The 22,280-nt window shown below is 55.2% G+C and overlaps 1 protein-coding gene across 2 annotated transcripts in view; it reads right to left on the reverse strand.

Annotated features, from left to right (window-relative positions):
* Positions 1-14,863, reverse strand: part of SH3TC1 (SH3 domain and tetratricopeptide repeats 1) — a 52,947-nt gene extending 38,084 nt beyond the window's left edge. The window contains exon 1 of one of the 2 annotated variants that reach the window (XM_032632491.1): positions 14,622-14,863. The gene's annotated coding sequence lies outside the window, so the exon portion shown is untranslated. Of the gene's footprint in view, positions 1-14,527; positions 14,590-14,621 lie in introns of those variants that run through there. The other variant, XM_032632492.1, reaches the window with a different exon arrangement.
* Positions 14,864-22,280: the final 7,417 nt, after the last annotated feature.

A 22,280-nucleotide genomic window follows, 5' to 3' on the forward strand; every position in this document is an offset into this window, starting at 1 on the left:
GGAGCTCAGGCTGCCCACACCCCCAGCCCAGCTGGGCCATACCCCACACGCCACCAACATGCTCGGGGACCACAAGGCAGGAGCCAGAGGCTCCAGGTGGCCATGTTCACAGTCCCCCAAGACCACAGGCCAAGTAATGGGGGAGGATTTCACACCACCCCCTGGGTCCCAGGGGGCCAGGCAGCCGCTCCCACCAGCAGCTCTCCCTCCCTGCCCCAGGGAGGTGTGGCCTCCCCAAACCTGGCCTCTGTCTGTGGATTGGGGCCCCCTAGTTCTCCAGCCGCCTCTCCAGAAACCCACATTGTGCAGAACATGAGCTGCTCGCTTCTGCTCCCTTTGTTTTTCTGGAAACTGTGTTGAAAGAGGCCCCAGACGGGCTCCACATCCATAAAAGGGTCTGGACGCGTTTCCTCTCCTGGCCATTGTGCCCCGCTGCGGCCCGAGATCCCGTATCCTGTTTGTCTCTGTAGCTGCATTCTTGGCCCAAGGCCGAGGGGGTTTCCAAGAGCCTCCCCCACTGTGCCCAGCATCCTTCAGCTCTGCACAGAGCACCTCAACTCTGCATACTGTACCCCAACTTCACAGCGTGTACCCCAACTCTACAAGTGTACCCTAATGGCCTTCCAGAGGAAGAATGTGAGCCTTTCAGGTGGGGAGGGGCTTTCCAAATAAGGGGTCCCTCCTGGAAGTTGCACCACAGGTCAGCCCTGTACAGCCCTGCGTGCAAGAGGCTGGTTTCGACGCCAGCCCAGCCCAGGCTTCGGGTGCCCCTGAGAGAGCCTGTCACCCCCTGGGCCTCGCTTCCTCCCTTTTAAATGGTCAACTTGGGCTTAGAGATCTCTAAGTGCCCTCCCAGGTCAGCAGCTCTGATCCCTGCAGGGTTGTAATAAATTCCAATTATCACTTGCCAAAAAGATGCTGGATCCATGGATTGTAGCCATTCCAGTGTATTACCACCATCCCACTGGACTGAGTAGCAAACGGGCTTAGGAGAGGCAGGACCTGCCCCGGGTCGGGTCACACAGTCCCCAGGCTGACACGAGGGCTGCCCAGGGCCAAAGTGGACCCCTGACACTCTAAGGCATGAGACACACAGCCAGAGGAAGAGCTCTCAGGAACTTCCTGTGGGAAATCCTATGGCCACCCACCAGCAACCCAGCAGCAGCTTCTCTTTAACCATCCCTGTGGGTCTGAGGTGGCCCCCTCCCACCTTCAGCCCGCCTGGACTCTGCTCTACCATTGTGGACGGAGGTTCCCAATGAGCTCCCAGGACGGCTCCCGCCTGATTCCTAGACCATAGACGCTGGCCCTGGGCTGCCAGCCAGAGCTGGGGGACAGGGGCTGTGGGGTGCCCTGCCTTCCATCCTCTGCTTATGTTTTAACTCATGGAGCAAATAGCAACAACTGTGGCCCTACAAAGACAAAAAGCAATTTCTAATTTTGTCATGCCATCTTAGAGCATTTCCAGTCCTCTGGGGCTGTGAGGGGCTGTATCAGCACAGTCTTGAGCCAGGAAAGGTGACCTAGCCCAACTCCCAGGCCCAGCTGGGATCCTCTGGACAGCCTCCATGGCACATGGTCCAGCCTCTTGGGGGGTCCCCCACTCCGCCTTGTGACTGCTCTACACTTTGGGGTTCAGAGCTACCCTGCCTGAAGTTCTGACTTCAAGTCCCCACCCACAACGGGGCTCAGACAAGTTGGGGTTACAGACATGGAAACAGACTGGGATGATGTACCACGATCTGTGCAGTGCCAAAGGAAGGGGAAGAAGAGGGAGGCGAAATCTAGGAAGGCTTCCTGGAGGTGGAAGCTCCTCAGCTGACTCTTGGAGGAAGAGGGACTAGGCAGAGAGAAGGTGTAAAGGTCTGCCTGGGGACAGGGGCAGCCAGAAGAGCACGTGAGCCTGGCCTGCTCCAGGTAGGCAGCTTGCTGAAGCATCCCACAGCCACTTCTGGTGGCTGCAGATCCTGGGGGCAGGTCACCCTCTTGCCCTGAGGGTTAAACTACAACAGGCCATAAACATAAATGGTGAATCCCAGGAATGCAGAGGCCCTGGGGAGGGGGTGGGTTAGGGTTGGGGGACAGGACTACTCCCTGCTGGGTCTCTGCAACAGCCCAGACAGTGGAAGCAAGACGTACAGGTGATTCTAGAAGAGGGGCAGCAAATCCTTTCCATAAAGGGACAGAGAATAAATAGGTTTGGCTTTTCAGGTCATAACGTGGGCTCCACCACAACCCTTCGGTTACAGCCTGAAAGCAGGCTTAGGTGATAGGAAGTGAGTGGGCCTCGCCCGGTGCCAAGAAATCCTTACTTGCAGAACAGGGGTGGGATTTGGCCCTGGGTATGGGCCCTGCTCTAGAGAATGGGGCGGGATGGGGAATTCATGGAAAAGCCCCTCAGGATCACCCTGCCACTGATGCAGGAAGGAGTCACTACAAAACATCCCTTGCCATCCTGGAATTGGGATGTGGAAAGATTCACCATTAGTGAAACAGGGAAGAACAGAATCTGACTCCATGTTGGATCTGTTTCTTTTACTTTAATCGTTGCTTTTTGTTGCTTTTGTTACTATAATCACTAAAAGGATACTGCCTATAGCTGCAAGCATACATAATGGCCTGCCTCGGGGAACCCTGCCCCTCTGCCTGAATGTTAAACGAAAGTGCCTTCGTTCACCTCACAGGAAGACATTCTGACCCTGCCCACCTGTGAATGGCTGCAGAAAAGAAATTAACACATCCCCTCCCGGAGGCTGGCCAAGCCAGGAGATATTTTGCAAGACAGGCAAAAAAAAAAAGCCTTTTTGCTTTACTTCCTCCCTGTCTCTGTTCTATAAAAAAAAACTGGCATGAGACCCAGATAAGATGGTACTCCAGGGGACTTCCCTGGTACTCTAGGGGACTTCCCTGCTGGTGCAGTGGTTAAGAATCCACCTGCCAACGCAGGGGACGTGGGTTCAAGCCCTCCAGGAAGTTCCCACATGCCGCGGAGCAACTAATCCTGTGCGCCCCAATTACTGAGGCTGCGCTCTAGAGCCCGCGAGTCACATCTACTGAGCCTGTGTGCCACAACTACTGAGCCGGCGCACCACAGCTGCTGAAGCCTGCATGCCTAGAGCCCGTGCTCCGCAACAAGAGAAGCCACCGCAATAAGAAGCCCACGCACCGCAACGAAGAGCAGCCCCCGCTCGCCGCAACTAGAGAAAGCCCATGCGCAGCAACGAAGACCCAACGCAGCCAAAAATTAAATAAATAAATGTATTAAAAAAAAAGATGGTACTCTAGGACATTAGTCCGCCATCTTCTCAGACACCCGGCTTTCCAAATGAAGACGCTATTCCTTGCCTCAACACCTCGTCCCGATTTATTGGCCTGTAGTGCAGTGAGCAGACCGAGCTTGGATCCGGTAACATTAGGAGAGCATCTCAGTAGAGAATGGTGGAGCCGGCACCAGCACCAGGCAGCCTGGAAGACCAGTGATGACCAGAGAGCTGAAGACCGTCCTGTGCTTCATGCCGGCTCAGGACACAATACAGGAAGCTGCACCCTTCCTCCCTCCTCCCGCTGGTTAGGACTGCAGCTGCTAAATTATCGAGGGTTACCGAGAACCGGCACTTAAGAATGTTCCCAATAAAGACAGGTGATTGGGCTGCGAGGTAGCAAAGTCCGTCCTTCAGGCTTCGGGGGAACTGAGACTCGGGAAGAGAAAGCCCCTCACCCAAGGTCACAGGAGGGGGTGAACCCAGTACTCCCACTGGTCCACGCCAAGCAACGCCCTGGCACCTTTCCTGGTCTCTGGCTCCACATCTGTCAGATGCAGATGTGACCCGACTAAAGGAATCTCCCAGAAAGACACTCCTTCCAAGGCCAGTGCATTCCTGAGCCCCACCCGGGTCTAAGGAGCAATCTGCCTGAGATGTCCTTCCTTTGCACAACCAAGTCTGAGGTCAGAGCCCCGAACAGAGAGAGAAGCTGCTAGTCTGGAACCAGGCACCCGGCTGCCGCTGGACCTGCCGAAAGGGCTAGAACCATGCATGTGCTCAGCAGAGCTCGGTCTGTGTTTGTTGTTTCTGGCCTTAGCAGCTGAAACCAGGCCCAATCAAAGATGAGCAGAGCTCTAGGCCCCGTGATTTCAGGAACTGCTTTTTGCAAAACAAGGATATCAGGACCAAACAGCCTTTCCAGATGACTGATGGCCACCCGGGCCAGGTCGAAGGCCTGCAGGAAGCTGTCAGCAGTTCCTGTGGACCGGAGACGCCACCCGCAGTGGCCGTGGCCCCAGCCCGTCCGGCTCTGTCCGGGCAGGCGTCGCCCTCTGTCCAGGAATCGCTGACTCTGCTGCCCTGTCTCCCCTCCTCGGCCCACGAGCTGGCCAGGTGCCTGGGTGTATTTGTGCCTGAGAATCTTCCGCATTCAGAAGAGTGGTGCTCCCTCGTCAACACCCCAAATAATGTGACAGGGCACTCAGAGCAAGTTGGTAAGAAAGGACAAAGGTTGTTTTCACAGCCTATAAGGGAGCAAGGTCCGGACTGGCATGTCCTCCTTATCACATCCTTAGGGGGGCCCTGTGGTACCCACCAGTTCAAAGTAGCCCCCTCCTTTAAAAACTAAGGGACGGGGTGGGAACTCCCCTGGTGATCCAGCGGTTAAGATTCCAATGCTCCCAATGCAGAGGGCCCAGTTTCAATCCCTGGTTGGGGAACTAGATCCCACATGCCACAACTAAGAGTTCGCGTGCCACAACTAAGGAGCCAGTGAGCCGCAACTAAGGAGCCCTCGAGCTGCAACTAAGACCTGATGCAACCAACCAACCAAACAAACAAATAAATACATAAATAAAATATATAAAAAAGAATTAAGGGATGGGGTTCTAAGCGGCCACACAGCTGGCAGTGGCCATGTCTTAGAGGTTCCTCCCATCATAGGACAGGCTCGCCCCACTGCCCTGGACCATCCATCCCCTGAGTCGTGGGTGACCAGGAGGTGGCTGCCTGGAGGAGATGGGAGTAGGGGGCTCCAGACTGGGGTGCACGGTGTGGCCTTCACGGCTGCCGTTTTCCCTGGGAGCCTGGGGAAGTCACCCGGCTTATAAATGGGACCCCAGGGACACCCCGATCCCGTGGGCCCTCACCCTCCAGAGTACCAGCATTCCCGAAGCGGGGTGTGGCAACCACTGGAATTCTGGGCGTTATCCCAGCCCAGGCACCAGGGGATGGATCTTGAACTTGGCTGTGCAAACATTAATCCAGGCCCCAGCACACACTTCCCAGAGGCCTCCCAGCCAAGCCCCCCACTGCAGGTGGGACAGGGCAGGAGGGCTCGGGGGGAATTTCTGCAGGCCCCCCGATGTCGCTCCCTGCTGTGCCAGGACTACACACGGGTGATACTGGCTGGGGGCGTAGCCCCCGTTTCAGCCCCCGTTTCATTCATTTGTCTACTTCTCATGTCTGCTCCCTCTGGCGAAACCTCTAGAGCCTTCTACCCCGGCCAGTTCTGTACCCCTCCTGAGCCTCTCCTCACTCACTCCCCAAAACTGCCCTTGCCCAGGCCGCCAGCACCTTCCGCATTGCTAAATCCGATGGTTTCGCCCCCGTCTTCATCTCACTGGCCCCTCGGCGGCCACCCTCTGCCTACCTGCCACACTGCTCTGTCTACACTTGTTCTTAGGTGTGAGCGTGAAGGTCGGGGACTTCAGAGCCCTCTGCCCACACTGACAGCCCAGGTGCCACCTCACACCTGAGGGCGATGCCAGGCCTTCCTCTTGGTGGGACTCGACCACTGCCCCCATTGCCCACCACCCACCCCTCCATCCCCCGAATCTCAGAAAACAGCACCACCGGCCACTTAGCACCTGGTCCTTCACTTTCCACTGACCTGTCACACTCATGCCACCCCGTTCCCCCGATGGTTGGGGTCCTTGGGCTCCCTGATCCCCTGTGCCCCCCACCACTTCCTCTGCATTTGCACATCCTTTTCCTGGTCACCTTCTCCTCCAGGCTGTGACCTCAACTCCTGTCTGTCTCCTTCCTGCATTGCCTCCATCTGAGGCCTCACTAACGTAGACAAGCCACCCCTTCCCCAGCCCTGAGGGCCCTGGGCACATCTGTGCTGTAATTGGGGTTTCTTTCTAGGCTAACACTCGAGGATCCTCAAGGGCACTGCCGGGGAAGTCTGCAAGCGTTTGTTAAATGACTAACAAACAGGCACCTGAACAGGAGCCCCTGTGCACAGGACCTGCCTGCCCCAGACTCGCAGAAAGGGTAGGCCCCTGAGTTACCGCCTCGGATAGGGCAAAGCCGTACAGGACGCTCACCCGTCTCCTCCTGGCCGATTTCTAGTTCCCCCCTTTCTTCCTAGCTCTCCAGGGTGGCAGCTAGGTGGGAGGGACTCAGGTCTCATCCACGGGCCACCGCAGGCTCCAAGCAGCAGCCCCGCTGCAGGTGGACATCCACACCTGAGCCCTTCACACGCCCGGCCACCCAGCGGCAGGTTTCACAGGCCGCGGCGTGGGGGGCCTGGCTGGAGCACCCACCGGTCTGGTGCCAATCCAGGTGTGAGCCCGGGGTCTCCCCTCACCATGCAGGTGGGCACAGCCTCCACCTCTCTCCCCCCACAGAGCCCTCCTGGCTTCACAATGGTCAGATTTTCCGTCCCAGCACCTCACGTGCCAGTCCGGTTAATGCCATGCTGACCCCGCACAGTACACACTAAGGTGGCAAAGAGCTCCGATTCTGCCCAGGTGTGAACCCCGGTGAGTACTTCACTCTTGCCCTGGTCGTCTGCCCAGGCCCAGCCCCCGCCGGCGTGGGGAAGGGGGGCCCACAGAGGAGAGCGATTATTATCATTAAGGCCAGTGGGGGCAGGGTCCGGCCGCCGACAGCATTGCCCAGAGCCACCCTGTGCCTAGCTCAGTGTGGACACTGGGGACCTGGGTGAATGGATGAATCAGGCGACCCTTCCCTCCAGGGCTCTCGGCCTAGTGGTAAGCCAAGGAAACGGTCGGAGTGACTGTGACAGAGGGCGAGCAGAGAGGCCGGGGCCACCAAACAGCCCCCATGCCAGCGGGAGATAGCCGGGGGGGAGGGCTGCCTGGAGGAGGGGGCTCCGAGCCTGGCCTTGGCACATGAAACACATTCCCTGGCAGGAAATGTACACAGCAAGCCTGGGACATGTTGTGAGGCCAGAGAGTAGGAAATGGGATAGAGAGGATAGACAGACAGACAGATAGACAGACAACAGATGGATGGATAGCTGATAGATCCATGGATCCCCACAATGATGGGACTATGTCCAAGAGACGCAGGGGATGACAGAAGAGGTCTTGATGGCAGAAGCTGGGACAATTTAAGGAACAAAATAAAGTTGTATTGGATTATAACCCCAGGTATAAAATGAATATTCCTAAATCCATACTGATATAAGCAAAAGATTGCATAACTAAGTAGTAAATGGAGGAGAAAGAAGCAAATCCCTCATGCAGCAGAATTCCAAGCTGTTTATTTAGCTGCTCCACCCTCCCCAGCCCTCAGGCGTGGCTGGGCAGGTGACTTCCTTCTCTGGAGCGCTTCATGGAAATAGAGGGGAAGGGTAATTTCATGGGTGGAAACCTGACAATCACCACCTTGGCCTGGGCACACAGGCCGACCTCGGCAGTTATAGGTCATGTCAACAGCAGGTGCCCTTGCTGGGACGGGATGAGAAGGGCACTTTACCTCTGTGACCTTCCTCTCCCAAACCCATAACCCCAGTGTCACCATGAGGAAAACATCAGACAAACCCAAATTGAGCATGTACAGGGGTGGGGTAGGGTGGCAGGAGTGAGGAGTGAGGAGATTAACTTAGCTTGGTAGTCAGGGAAGTCTTCCTGGAGGTGGTGACATTTGGGTAGGGCCTTGGAAGATAGGTCAGAGCAGGCAAGGGAGGTTCAGGTAGAAGTCCCAGCATGGCCAGAGGGCACAGCTGGATGGGGAGTGAGCAGGGAGGGTGGGTGGCAGCCACGGTGAGAGGGACCCGCACAGCCAGCCCCTGCAGTCCCTTACCAGGAAGGGGAAGGAAAGTGGCCCACGTGGGCGCCAAGTGACAGGATGGGGTAACAGACCTCATCACGGCATCTGCATCTAGGCAACAGTGACCAAAAGAGGACAAAGGCTCTCAAGGCTGGGGGCCCTGGTGACTGAAGCTCAGGGGCCAGGACCATGGGTGGTAGGCTCACAGGAGGCTGATTGGGGTCCTGTCAAAGTGGACCCCCCACCCCAGTTCCTGTCTGGGTTTTTGACTCTAATCATGAACCCAAGGGACAGGCAGACGAGGCCAGGGGTTTCTAGGCACAAGAAACACACATTCCTGCGGGAAAGACAGGGGCACAGGGTGGCCGGGAGAGGCCCGGGAGCCCTCTGCCCCTGGGTCTCCCATCATGACCCACCCCACACACCCTGTCAGGCAGCAGGAAGAAGAGAGAAGTCTGCACATCACCACACTTGGCCATTTCTCGTGGGGAGGACTCGGCTCAGTGCCCAGAATGCCTTCTTTTCTCCCTTGGCTGCCTGGCAAACCCTTACACATCCTACCAAATCCTGCTCAATCATCACCTCCTCTGGGAGGCCTCCCAGATTGCTCCCAGCTCTGGGAGGAGTTAGCGGAAGAGGGGAACAAACTGCTCTTCCTTTGCCCCTGCCTCACGAGGGCACTGACCATCTCACTGCACACCCCTCCCTGTGCATCTGCTACAAGTCTCCCCTTCTTTCTGGTCCCTTCATCAGAGCCAGCCACTTGCAGGCTCTAACCTGGCTCTCATTCACTTACCCTAAATCCAGGTTGGCCTCTTGCTAACAGGGTGGCTTGGGTAAGGTATTTTACCTCTCTCAGCCTCCATCACTCTGTCCATGAAATGGGACCACAGTCCTGTCCTGTGGGATGCCGAGGTTCCAGACGCGGTCGAGGGAGGACATGACTCGTTAAAGAGAGTTTCTGGGGCGGCACATGGACCAAGCAAGCAGACCCTCAGACTCGGTGGGTCAGGGTCTGAGCCCAGGCAATTGCAGAGCACAGCCTCTAGTCCCTTCACTTGTTCAAGGGGCTCTGTTTTGGTCTCATTTTGTTTTGTTTCAGTGGCTCTTCTTCTTTGTATTTTTTTTAAACTAAACTTTTTAATTTAAAATAGTTTTAGATTTACAGAAAAGTTGCGATGACAGGGCAGAGATCCCCACGTGCCCACGCCCTGTTTCCGCAACTTCATCTCATGTTGTTATGGTACGTTTGTCACAACTGATGGAGCAATATTGATTGATACATCACCATTAACTGAAGTTCATACTTCATTCGGTTTCCTTGGCTTTTCCCTAGTGCCCTTTTCTGTCCCCAGAGCCCACTGGGGACGCCACCTCACACTTAGGTATCATGTCTCTTTAGGCTCCTCTGAGCTGTGGTGGTTTCTCAGATTTTCCATGTTTTTCATGACTTTTGACAGTTTTGAGGACTGGCCGGGTACTTTTGCAGATTGGACTTCAGCCGGGATTTGTCTGCTGTTTTTCTCAGTCCCTTTACTGTTCATTTTCAACAAACAAAATCTGCTGCGGGTTTTGGTTCCCAGTCAGGCTGGACCTGGCCCTCTCCCAGCAGGTGTTTTTAATTAAACTGCATCCGAGATGCTGACCTCCATATTCCATGCTGGAGGAAGAGACCAATGACTCTACAGAAAACCTTGGGGACTGGACACGGGTCCGTGTCCTTGAAATGCATGAAATGATGCTTGGAAGTGCAAAGTGGTCCCAAGAGACCCTTTGTCACCTCCCAGCTCCACAGCCACCGGCATCTGTCAGGACACCCTCAGCAGGGCTGCGGCGAGCCCGGGGCCAGGCCAACCTGAGGCTGGGTTACCAGCCAACTCCTATAAAACCGCAGCGTTCACCCTTTGCCTGGCAGCCTCTGTCATCACTCTGCAGATGACTGCCTGCCTCTGAGACGGCAGGGCTCCGAGGGGGCGGGGACTCTTTATAACAGTGACTTCTCGGAAATGACCCAGGTGTCCAATAAATCATGGTGCAGACTCGCACCGAATAGTAGCACGAGGCTGGTCTCAATGTGCCAGCCAGGGAGGCTCTCTGAGCCCCATGAAGTGGGAGAAAAGCAAGATGCAGAGTGATTTGTACGCCATTTTGTGTTCTAAACGGGAGGTTAGAATATCTTCATATTTCCTTGCATTTGTGAAAAGAAACTGGAAGGATCAATAAATCAGCGGCCGCAGAGGGTTGAGTAGGGAAGCCTGGGGGATTTTTTTCAGGTTGTGAAACTCTGTGTGATCCTGTGACAGTGGATACCTGACACCGTGCATTTGTCAAGAGACTTTAAACTTTATAGCACAAAGTGAACCTGAACGTACGCAAATAAAACAAATTTAGGAGGACAGGGGAGTCCCGGGTTGGATGCAGAGTACGACAAAACAGTGAACAGTATTACAAATGTACGAAACAGCGTCACCGAAGAGAGGGGAGAGGTACCTGCACATCAGGTTGGCAACGAGTGGAGGCTGAAGGTTGAAGGCAAAAGACCTCACACATGTGCCCTGGGCTCAAGCTGGTCGTGTTGTTCCCCACGGGGGCCTGGGTTACAAAATCTTACACTTCTATACGTGTGTCCAGTAGTCAGAATGTGAATAATTAAGTAAATGGGTGGTGGGTGGTGACAGCCGGGTTTCTCACTGTTGGAGTGGGAGCTACAGAAAACCAAGGAGAGGAGGCTGGAGTGATCCATGGGTGACGGCTTAGAGGCATCGCTGTGAATTCGTGTTTCACTTGATAGAGATACACAGGTTACATATAGATACACTTATTAGATACGTGTGTATACGCGAGTTAGTATACATACCTGCTAACTTACAGATCTGTGTATATAGATGGGTTAGTATATACATACGTACACACTAACATAGATATGTGTTTATATATGGATACATGTACACATGAGTAGACACAGATACGTGTGTATGCACGGGCTAGTGCACACATATACAGGCTAACTTATAGGTATGTATATTTACATGGATATGTGTACACATAAGTGTACACATACATGTGTGTTTATACATGGGCTCGTATACACATACACATCTGCTGAGAGGTCCTAAAAGACACCCAGGTAGCAACAAGCACACACAGAGTGCAGGTAAATCTTGGTTCCTAAGACTTTTCTCCCACAAAAGGAATCAGGACTCTTGGAGAGATGGTTGATTCTAGGACTGGGCCAGGATAGAGACACGATAAGCCTGGCTTGTAGTGGCAGAAAGGTAAGGAAGGACATGACTGAAGCAACAAATGAACGAAATCCCACCATGATGAGACGTGTCAGAGGGATGCAGGGCCAGCTGAAAGAGCCCTCAGTGGCCAAAGCTCGAAAAACCTGAGTAAAAAGAAACTAATTAGCATTAGATTATAACACAAAATCCCTGTCTAATCAGAAAATTCCTAATTGAGGGGCATTTTACAAAGCACCAAACCAAAACTCCTCAAAAACAAAAGAATTAAAATAAGAAAGGCTATACAGATGGCCAACAGGCACGTGAAAAGATGCTCAACATCACTAATTATTAGAGAAATGCAAATCAAAACCGCAATGAGGTATCACCTCACACCAGTCAGACATCATCAAAATGTCTACAAACAGTAAATGCTGGAGAGGGTGTAGAGAAAAGGGAACCCTCTACACTGTCGGTTGGGAATGTAAACTGGTGCAGCCACTATGGAAAACAGGATGGAGGTTCCTCAAAAAACTAAAACTAGAGTTGCCATATGATCCAGCAATCCCACTCCTGGGCATATATCCAGACAAAACTATAATTCGAAAAGATGCATGCACCCCTGTGTTCACAGAAGCACTATTCACAATAGCCAGGACATGGAAACAACCTAAATGTCCATCGACAGGTGAATGGATAAAGATGTGGTACGTGTATACAATGGAATATTACTCAGCCATGAAAAAGAACGAAATAATGCCATTTTTAGCAACATGGATGCAGCTAGAGATTATCATATTAAGTGAAGTAAGTCAGACAGAGAAAGACAAATACCATATGATATCACTGATACGTGGAATCTAAACTATGACACAAATGAACTTATCTACGAAACAGAAACAGATTCACAGACATAGAGAACAGTCCTGTGGTTGCCGAGGGGGAGGGGGGTGTGGGAGGGATAGAGTGGGAGTTTGGGATTAGCAGGTGCAAACTATTGTATAGAGAATGGGTCAACAACAAGGTCCTACTGTAGAGCCCAGGGAGCTATATTCAATATCCTGTGATAAACCATACTGGAAAAGAATATGAAAAAGAATATTTATACGTATAACTGAGTCACTTTGCTGTACAGCAGAAATTAACACAGCATTGTAAATCAACTCTACTTCAAAAAATAAAAGAAAAAAAAAGAAGAAGAAGGAAAGTCTGGGAGATTGTCACAGTCCAGAAGCCCTAGGAGATGTGACTACTAAATGTCACATGGGGTCCTTGATGGGATTCTGGGGTCCTGGGACAGAAAAGGGACATTAGGTAGAAACAAAGGAAACCTGAATGAAGTATGGGCTTCACTTAGTAATAATGAATCAATATTGGTTCATTAGTTGTGACAGATGTATGGAACCGATGTAAGATGTTAGTAATAGGGGAGACTGGGTAGGGCTTACAAAAGCTCTCTGTGCTATATTTGCAATTGTTTTGTAAATCTAAAACTGTTCTTGGACTTCCCTGGTGGCGCAGTGGTTAAGAATCCACCTGCCAAGGCAGGGGACACGGGTTCCAGCCCTGGTCCGGGAAGATCCCACATGCTGCGGAGCAACTAAGCCCGTGAGCCACAACTACTGAGCCTGCGCCGTAGAGCCCGTGAGCCACAACTACTGAGCCCGCATGCCACAACTACTGAAGCCCACGCGCCTAGAGCCCGTGCTCACAACGAGAGAAGCCACCGCAACGAGAAGGCCGCGCACCGCAATGAAGACCCAACACAGCCAATAAATAAATAAATAATAAAATAAAAATTTTAAAAATCAAACTGTTCTTAAAAACCCACGTCTTTTGGGGCTTCCCTGGTGGTGCAGTGGTTGAGAATCTGCCTGCCAATGCAGGGGACACTGGTTCGAGCCCTGGTCTGGGAAGATCCCACATGCCGCGGAGCAACTAGGTCCATGAGCCACAACTACTGAGCCTGCGCGTCTGGAGCTTGTGCTCCGCAACAAGAGAGGCCACGATAGTGAGAGGCCCGTGCACCACGATGAAGAGTGGCCCCTGCTTGCCGCAACTAGAGAAAGCCCTCGCACAGAAACAAGGACCCAACACAGCCAAAAATAAATAAATAAAAAATAAAAAAATACGGGAGTCCATGTATTTAAAAAAAAAAAAATCACATCTTTTTTTTTTAAAGAGGCCCAGTAAGGTGAAACAACCTGCAAGTGTGGAGAGAGAAGGATGAAAGCCCAAAGACACCGGAGGGCATGTCCCAGGCCTACTTGCCTTGTGGCCTTGGGCCAGCCTTGGAGCCGCCCAGGCTGCACAAGGAGGCCGAGGGGGTCCGAGCCTGGCTCTCCTTGTGCTCTCCTTGCGGTCCGAGGCACTGGGAGAGCCCAGGCAGGCCTTCAACGGAGGCCCCGGTTCCAGCCACCATGACCTGCTGGTGATCTCGGGCAAGTTACACCCCCTCGAGCCTAGGGCCGGGCCCCTCCACAGGTCACCTGAGAATTGTAGGCTCTGTTTTGTGTAAACAGAACTCAGCCTGGGGCCTGACCCACAGCCCCGAGGTGGGGAGGGAGAGAGGGAGGGTCACCAGGCTCTCAGTGCCTGAGGATCAGAGGGGCACACTCTCGCCTGGGCCACAGGGCTGCCCCTCACCCCACCCCATCCCCGCCATCAGTCTACGCGAGGTCTGCAGTGCACCCCAGGGCCGCGAGGCAGGGACATTCCCCACCCCTTCCACCTCCACCAGTACCCATTCAAAAACCACTCTTGGGCCCACTGCCCAGTGTCGCAGGGACTTTGGCCCCTGGGGGGTGGGGTGGGGGCTGGGGGAAAGAGGAAGAGCAGAGACCCCGGGTGCTGATGCCCAGGGCGGGTGGGGCAGCCTTAGAGGAAAGGGGAAGCCAGGACCTGGCCCCCAGCCCAGGGCTTCTGTTCCTCTCCAGGGCCATGGGCGCCGTACTCCCTGGGCACACCGTCCTGAGCCCCAGCACGGACGCTCGCCTCTCGCAGATGGCAAACTGAGGCTCAGAGGGGGAGTCACTTACTCGCAGGCCAGGGGCTCAGCCAAGATCAGAATCCCCGGGACTGCTGCCTCCTGGGCCCTCAAGAGCCCTCCCCGCTCCCCCCTATGAGACCCACCCCTGGGGAGACACCTCCCTGCCTCACAACTGCCACCCTGACAACGTCCAGCTTCACCACCAGCCCTTGGCCCCTTTCTCAGGCGCAGGGCCAGCTGAGAACTGCCCTGCCGCTCCCCGGCCAGGACTGTTTTGGGGACACACGCACACCCTCCCCTGGCCTCACCTGCCCCGGCAGGTGACCCTCAGCGTGGGGCTGGGGGCTGCAGCGTAGGAGCGGCTCCTCCTAGAGCAGTCCTGCCCGGTGGTCTGGAACTCACCCTGCCAAGGAAAGGAGGGAGGGAGGCTCCCGGGGCCCCTCAGGACGGTCCCTGGCTGTGCGATGCCTGTCGTGGGCAGGAAGGCGCACATTTGCAGCAAGCTGGCCCTCCAGGCTCCGATCAGGCGACCTGAGCTGTCAGCCCGGGTCATTGGCTGTGCCCGCGGTCAGCCCGCCCTGCCAGGAAGGGGCCGGGTCTCCTCCACGACCTTCCTCCTCCTTACTGGCCCGTGGAAGTCAGCAATCCCGGGTCAGCATTCCTGAGCTGGGCGGGCAGGTGAGGCACCCCCCTGGCCCCTGTACCTCAGAGAGGCAGGAGGATGGGCCCTTGAGCACGGCTAGGCTGTCCAAGAAGAGTTCGCCCCTCTTGCTGGGGCCGGTTTCGGTAGCTGGGAGCTCAGCAAACATCCATTGAGCAACTGCTGTGTGCTGGGCCCTGTGCGAGGCAACAGCAGATCTCAGGGCGTCCAGAGAGATCATTTCCCAAAGTAGCTTCTCATGGGTCACCGGCGATGTCCTTAAAGTTACAGATCCTCGACTCCAGACCCACCGCGTCAGCACCTTCCAGGGCAGGACCCAGAAATCTAGATTTTTAACAAGTTCCCAAGGGGCCCCTGTCATCAGGCAAGTCTGAGCACCCCGTCCCAAAGACACGTCTATGCTCAGACATTCAAATAGGTGGGCAGAGTCACCTGTGACAGGCAAGCCTCCCGTGCCCCTCCACAGATCCCTGAACCACGAGGGGCGGGGCCCCTGCTCCCAGGACTAGCCATGTGACTTGAGGCAAGTTTCTTAACCTCTCTGTGCCTCCCTTTTTTTTTTCTTCTGGCCAAGCCATGAGGCATGCAGGATCTTAGTTCCCCAACCAGGGATCTGGGGATTGAACCCGGGCCCCCTACAGTGGAAATGTGGAGCCCTAACCACTGGGCCGCCAGGGAAGTCCTGTGCATCTCTCTCCCTGTCTTTGAAATGGAAGAATGCTAGATACTCGGCCTCCCCATCAGTGTTCGTGAGAAATAAAAGAGTTAGTAAGTGTTAAGGGCTCAAAACAATGCCCTACATACACATGTACACACACACACACACATACACACACGCACACGCACACCCCAGCTGTGCATTTTTATCAGGCATCCTGCTGGCTCTGACTCAGCCACACGAGATGATTTGTGCTGTCTTGGGGGAAGAGCTGGCTTGGGCAGGAGGTAGGAGGTGCTGGGCCTGCGCTGGCCTTGGGGCTGGACAAGAGCTGGCCGCTCAGTGCCCGTCACCCATGTGGATGGACGAATGAATGAGTGAATGAATGAGGTACAAAGTGTCTAACATTTTCTTTGCTTTTACTTACAAGAGCGCGGAGTTGGTTCCCACAGCGCTCCGCTGGCTGACACCTGATAATACTGGTCACCGTGGTCCCTGACACTCTCCCTTCAGTCCAGAAACCTGGGCTCGCTTCCTGTGACCCCTTGGGCTCACCTGGGCTCACCCTGTCTGGCCTGTCCCGGGACCGGGGCTCTGGCCTCAGGGCTCACATTCCTGCGGGTGTCAGCAACCGCCAGGCCACAGGCGAAGGGCGTAAAGACCGCTGATTCGTTTTCAACCGTGGAAAGTAGAGATTTCACACTAAGATATCTGGCTGCTCTGGAAAGTCGAGAAGCCTGGACACATGGAGCAGCCTTCCCCCGCCGCTCACCAAGGGCCTGCTGCCCCTGCATGGAGGGTGAGCTCTCCCATGGCCACGGCCACCGGGGGCTCCCCTGGCTCCCGAGTTGGCACCCTGCGGGCACTGAGCTGTGACCCCGCTTCCCTGGGCCAACCCCTGGCGGCTTGGTTCCCAGGAACCTGCCCGGGGCCCTGAAATTCCTAGTCACGCCCACCAAGCTCTCTAACGCTGCAGGCCTAGGCTGACCTGCAGGACCCCACCCGGGGGCCAGGGGAGGGTGCTGGTCCCAACCCCGGGGGAGGCCAGGCCGGAGGCTTAGAGGTAGTTAGGTCCTGACCACCCTCCTCAGGGGGCCCTCCCCCAGGTCGAGGGCTGGCAGGGTGCCAGGCACCTGGCTCAGGCTTAGATCCCGAGGGCTCCCATCCCCCAGCCACTGCCCATTTCCAGGGATGGAGACCAAGGCCCCGAGGGGCCCGGCAGCTTGGACAGACTCTCCCCCTGGAAGTCCCCTAGCCAGGGTCCCACTGAGGGATTTCCCCCGCTCAGTTCTCGAGTCTGGAAGCCCTTTTGTGCTAGAGACCCATCCTCTACCCTTCCGTAGCCCCGTGGGTCCTGTCACAGGGCTGAGCTGTGTCAGGAGCCCTGTATTTTCTTTTCCTTTAAAATTCTTTTTGCACTGCGCTGCATGGCTTGGGGGATCTTAGCTCCCTGACCGGGGATCAAACCTGCGCCCCCTGCAGGGGAAGCGCGGAGCCCTAACCACTGGACCGCCAGGGAGTTCCCAGGGAGCCCTGGATTTTCAATCCCAGGGTCGCTTCGGACAATACACAGCTCTCTCTGGGCCTCAGTTTCCCCATTTGCAAGTGGGAAGTGGATGGCCTGGGGACCTTCTGGGGACCACGGCTCTGGAGCAGACACCTTCTTCCCAACTACCAGACCGCAGGCATCACTGCTCCCCTCAGCGGTGCTGGCTGAGGGGCCCGAGGCCATTGTGAGCCTGTGTGGGATGCCCTGACGCCTCTCCTCAACCACACAGCAGCCTCACATCCGCCTTCTTGAACCTAATTTTGATGGGCTCAGGATTGGTACAAGGAACACGAGGGCTTCCCTGATGTGCATGAGATGTACAAACCATCTTGCCTTGGGGATTGGCGCTGTGGAGCCCAGAATTCACTTATAAACAAACAAATCACCTACATCCTAAATTTCTTGTCTTAACCTTTTAAAGACCATTTTGGAAATCTTGCTTTAAAATAATGAAAGCCAAATGTACCAGCCGTGATCCCCAAGAGGGAGCACGGTGGACTGGGGCTGTCTTCCGGGTGAGTCTCCCCAACGTGGAGGGGCCGGGGTGAGCCATGCAGTGAAGGGCAGAAGGTGGCCTGAGGGGCAGGCGTGACCACTCCACGAGAAGCTAGAAGACCCTAGAACATGTGTTGACAGGGCGAGATACCCACAGCCGGGAAGCAAAAGCTATGAATTAAATGGACGGTACTTGGTCTGAGCCCTTCTGGGATAAGCAGAGCTCCCTGCGGCCAGAGTGACATACAAACAGGGGCAAAGACAAGGCTGAGACCTGCATGCCCGGTGGGGACAGGCATGACCCCATGGGCACAAAGCAGCTTTATATGTGAATAGGAGGTTGGGGCAACACCCCAAGGCCACGTGGACTTGGACTTGGTTCTTGGGACAGGGTCATGGGGGCTATCTCAGCGCACTCCCATGAGGTCGCCTGGGGCTCCCTCCAGGACTAGGGTCCATCCCAGCCCACAGACAGCGGGAAGTTGCCAGACAATTACTGTAGATGTTATGGCAGGATAAACACTGACTACACAAAGATATTCTCAAGGTATCCTGTGAGGCCAGGCTGAAGGAGGGGATTTCAAAACATCATGGATGATCGGAGCCCATTTGTGGTTTTTTTTTTTTGTGGTACGCGGGCCTCTCACTGTTGTGGCCTCTCCCGTTGAGGAGCCCAGGCTCCGGACGCACAGGCTCAGCGGCCATGGCTCACGGGCCCAGCCGCTCCACGGCATGTGGGATCTTCCTGGACCGGGGCACGAACCCGTGTCCCCTGCATCGGCAGGCGGACTCTCAACCACTGCGCCACCAGGGAAGCCCCCATTTGTGGTTTTGAAAATGCTCTTTAGAGGAAGAAAACTGGACAGAAGAATATGAAAAGGTTCTCTGTGGTCATCAGGGTGATAAGATCGGGGCCATTAAATGTTCATTACACTCTTTCTGTATTTTCAGGGTGTCTCACTTTAAAATCAGAAGATGAGGGCTTCCCTGGTGGTGCAGTGGTTGAGAGTCCGCCTGCCGATGCAGGGGACACGGGTTCGTGCCCCGGTCCGGGAAGATCCCACATGCCGCGGAGCGGCTGGGCCCGTGAGCCATGGCCGCTGAGCCTGCACGTCCGGAGCCTGTGCTCCACAACGGGAGAGGCCACAGCAGTGAGAGGCCCGCGTATCACAAAAAAAAAAAAAAAAAATCAGAAGATGATTACTTTGTACTCAGAAAAAATGCAACTGGTGGGTAATGAAAACTATCTTTGGGATGCACGTTTATACGTGCAGGCGTTCCTGAGCAAGTTTCTGGGCCCAGGATGAGCACGCTGGCAGCGGCCCTCAGAGCTTGGGCTCCTGGTGCCACTTTCCTCGGGAGGCCCCGGGCTCGGGACCTCCGGCCCCCCTCCCCACCGTTTTTCATCCTTTAAGGTGTTGTCACTTGCTCATGGTGTGTCTCCCTCCAGACCCCCACTGTGAACAGGCACGTGGATGAGCCCCAGGGAGCCCAGAGGAGGGGGTGTAATTCTCTCCCTGAGTGGCTTTGGGCAAGTCCCACCTTCACGCTCAGGCCAAAGCCGGGGGTTGGGGGGACGGGGGAGTGGTGGTGGCCCCTGCCCACCACTGCCCTCTAGTGGAAGACTGAGCACAAAAAACGCCGCATGGGTCACCCCTCTGGGGCCCGCAGGGTTAAGATCCCTGTGGTGCCCTCAGGAGGTGCACCCGAAGGCTGTGTTCCTATAATCACCACCCACTCCCCAACAGGTGAGAGGGCCGGGGCTTGCCCAGGAAGTGCTGAGCTGTCTTCACCTGGTTCTCTCTACTTGTTAAAGCCCTGGGTTTTCATCATACAATAGTATGGAGAATTTAGTGACATAACGCATATTAAGAGCTTGCAGTGATGATACTGTCCCCAGCCACATGGTCACTTGGGTCCTCACCTGATCACCAAAGCTGTCCTAGGAAGTGGGTGTTCTGTCCTCGCCTCCTTAGAAAGGAGTTCAGAGGAGACAGAGTGAGCCCGAGGTCAACAGCTGGTGACAGGAGTGAGCATCAATACGGCCAGGGGCTCTGACCCCACTGGCAGGACTTGTGGCCAGCCACAAAGTGGCTGGTGCCTGGGGTGCCGTGTTCGGGGTGATGGGGTCATCGACTGACCGAGTCAAGGTGAGGGCCCTGCACGAGCTCTCAGCCATCTCTGTTGCTCCAGACAGGGAGCTGACTGAGGGCAATCAAGGAAGACCTAGTCTGAGTCCCACTTCCACCAGCCACCCAGCAAGACACCTGGGCAGATGCCTCCCCCCCAGCCTAAGTAACATCTGTGGGGTCACGGCACGGATGCAGAAAGAGCTGGCCGAGCCAGGATTCAGTGCGGCAATGTGCGTGGAGCACGTGTGAGCCCCCAGCGGTGGGAACTGCCAACGAGGACGGAGCAGGTGCCCTTCCCTCGGAAACTGCAAGCACCGTTCCCTCCTGGCTGCCCCTCATGGCACCCACCTTTCAGAGGAGGCAGGGTGGGGTGGAAAGAGAGAAACTCACCTGGTTCTGACACTTACGGCCGTATTTCCTTGAGTCAGACACTTAACGTCCCCAAGCTTCAGGTTATTCATCTTCAAAATGAGCTCAGAAGTGATCCTCCCCACCCAGCAAAGCTTTGGATGAGACCACAGCCCAGCCGATGGTCTGACTGCTACCTCCCAAGAGCCCTTGAGCTACAGAAACTGTGTGATGAGAAACGTCAGTGTCTGTGAGCCACTAAAAATCACAGGGCTCACCCACAGGACAGGAACATGGACAGTGGCATCAATCACATTTGGGGTCTGTGCACTTCTCCGCTCTGCCGTTTGCTAGCTTCGGGAGGACCTCAGTTTCCTCATCTGTGAAATGGAGCCAGCAATATCGGGGGCTGCCGATAGGGTAACTCGGGTAAAGCAAAAGCAATGCCTTCACTAACAGGAGCGCCCGTTGCTCTGGGGCCGAGTCTTTGGCAAGTGGTCATTGCTTCATTAGTGTCTACTCCCTTCCCCCATCGCCCTGGAATGTCGTCTCCTTGTTTGGAGAAGGAAACACAGGAAGGCCGCAGGTCTGTTTTGACTGCACCTTGGGAGAGCAAATGACAAACAGGACCTGATTTTCTGGAAGGACGGGGCTGAGAGTGATCTGCCAAAATGCTCTGGCAGACCCCCTTGGTCGCCACAGTTCACGAAAAAAGCACCTGGGATTAGGAAGCGCTTGATCTTGGGGGTGTTCCTGGCTCTGCTGATGGCTGGCTGTGTGACTGCAGGCAGGGTGCTCACCCTCTCTGAGTCTCGGTGTGCCCAGCTGTGAGGTGGGTCACGCGTGGACCAGATGACACACGGACATATTGTAGCTCTGCCTGTTCTCCCCCCAGCCTGCCTGCCCCAGGAGTCTGTCTGGGAGTCCCTGGGTCCCCTAGTCTGCCTTCTCATCTGAGTCCAGATTTTATTGAATCAGTCAATCTAAAATCTCCAGGTCCTGCTCTCACGGGCAGACCCGGTCTTACTGTACAGCTGCCTGCAGCTTGTCCTTCTTCAACCGTATCCACGCCTCGACCTCCCTGTGAGGTCAACGTTATCATCCACACTTGTGGATGAGGAAACTGCGGCTCTATGAGATCAGGAAACTTGCCCGGGTCACACGGCTCAGCAGTGGCCCAGAGGGGCTGGAGCCTGGGTCTCTGGCTCTCCCGGGAGCCACCTCTTCTAGGGACCCGGGAAACCCAGCAGGAGCAAGGCCACAGGTGAGGCGGGGGCCAGGAGACCCGAGAGAGGTGGGGAGAGAGGACCCTCCCGGGGTGTTGGCTGGTCTCCCTCATTCTGGCCCGGCCTCCTTGGGGCCACCTTGGCACTGGGCAGCCGTGGGCAGCTCCAGTTACGGTCAGGTAAGCGCTGCTGTAGGGGATCCTGGTTAGCCAGCCACAGGGAAGGAATGAGCCCTAGCCAGCAGGCGTGTTCTGTTCACACAGCGGACGGGCCGGATGGCTGGACGGGCTTCAGCTGCCATTCCAGACCTCAGCCCAGCCCTGTACGCCTACCGTGCACCAGACCCTACAGAACACAGGGTGGACCTGGGTCTCCGGTCCCGGTGCCCTGGTCCCCAGAGACATGACCTGGGGAGACCCCTCCCTTCGTCAGCCTGTTTCCTCACCTGTGTGAGGTGATCGTGACACAGAGTTGGTGAAGGGCTGTAGGTAAAGTGTAGGAATGCTGTGTGCCCAGCACAGGGAGAGCACTTACTTCTTGCTTGTTTTCATTATTTTTACAAATTTTACATACAGTAAAATTAATTTTGCTCTGGTGTCCAGTGTTGAGTTTCAACACATATAATCGCCCCACGACAATACAAAATGATTCTGTCCCCTCTCCAAACACACTCTGAACTATGAATGCAATGCTTTTACCTGGAGGCGGTCAAGCTGGTGGGCTGGGCCCCGCGTCCCCCGTCCAGTCTGTGTGGACGGCAGTTCCAAGGCCAGTTCGGCTTCTGAAGCCTTTGCAGGGCTATATGGATCTGACCCTCGCATGCATGACTAAGACCCTGACCCAGACTTAGTCGGGCCCCCATGAGCCCTTTTGCTTTTTTCTTTTTAAAAAAAATTTTATCGGAGTATAGTTGATTCAAAATGTTGTGTTAGTTTCTGCTGTCCAGCAAAGTGAATCTGTTGTACATACACATATACTCCTCTTGTTTAGAT

The sequence above is a fragment of the Phocoena sinus genome, chromosome 5 (genome assembly GCF_008692025.1).
Source record: "Phocoena sinus isolate mPhoSin1 chromosome 5, mPhoSin1.pri, whole genome shotgun sequence".
In the NCBI taxonomy this organism is placed as follows: Eukaryota; Metazoa; Chordata; class Mammalia; order Artiodactyla; family Phocoenidae; genus Phocoena; species Phocoena sinus.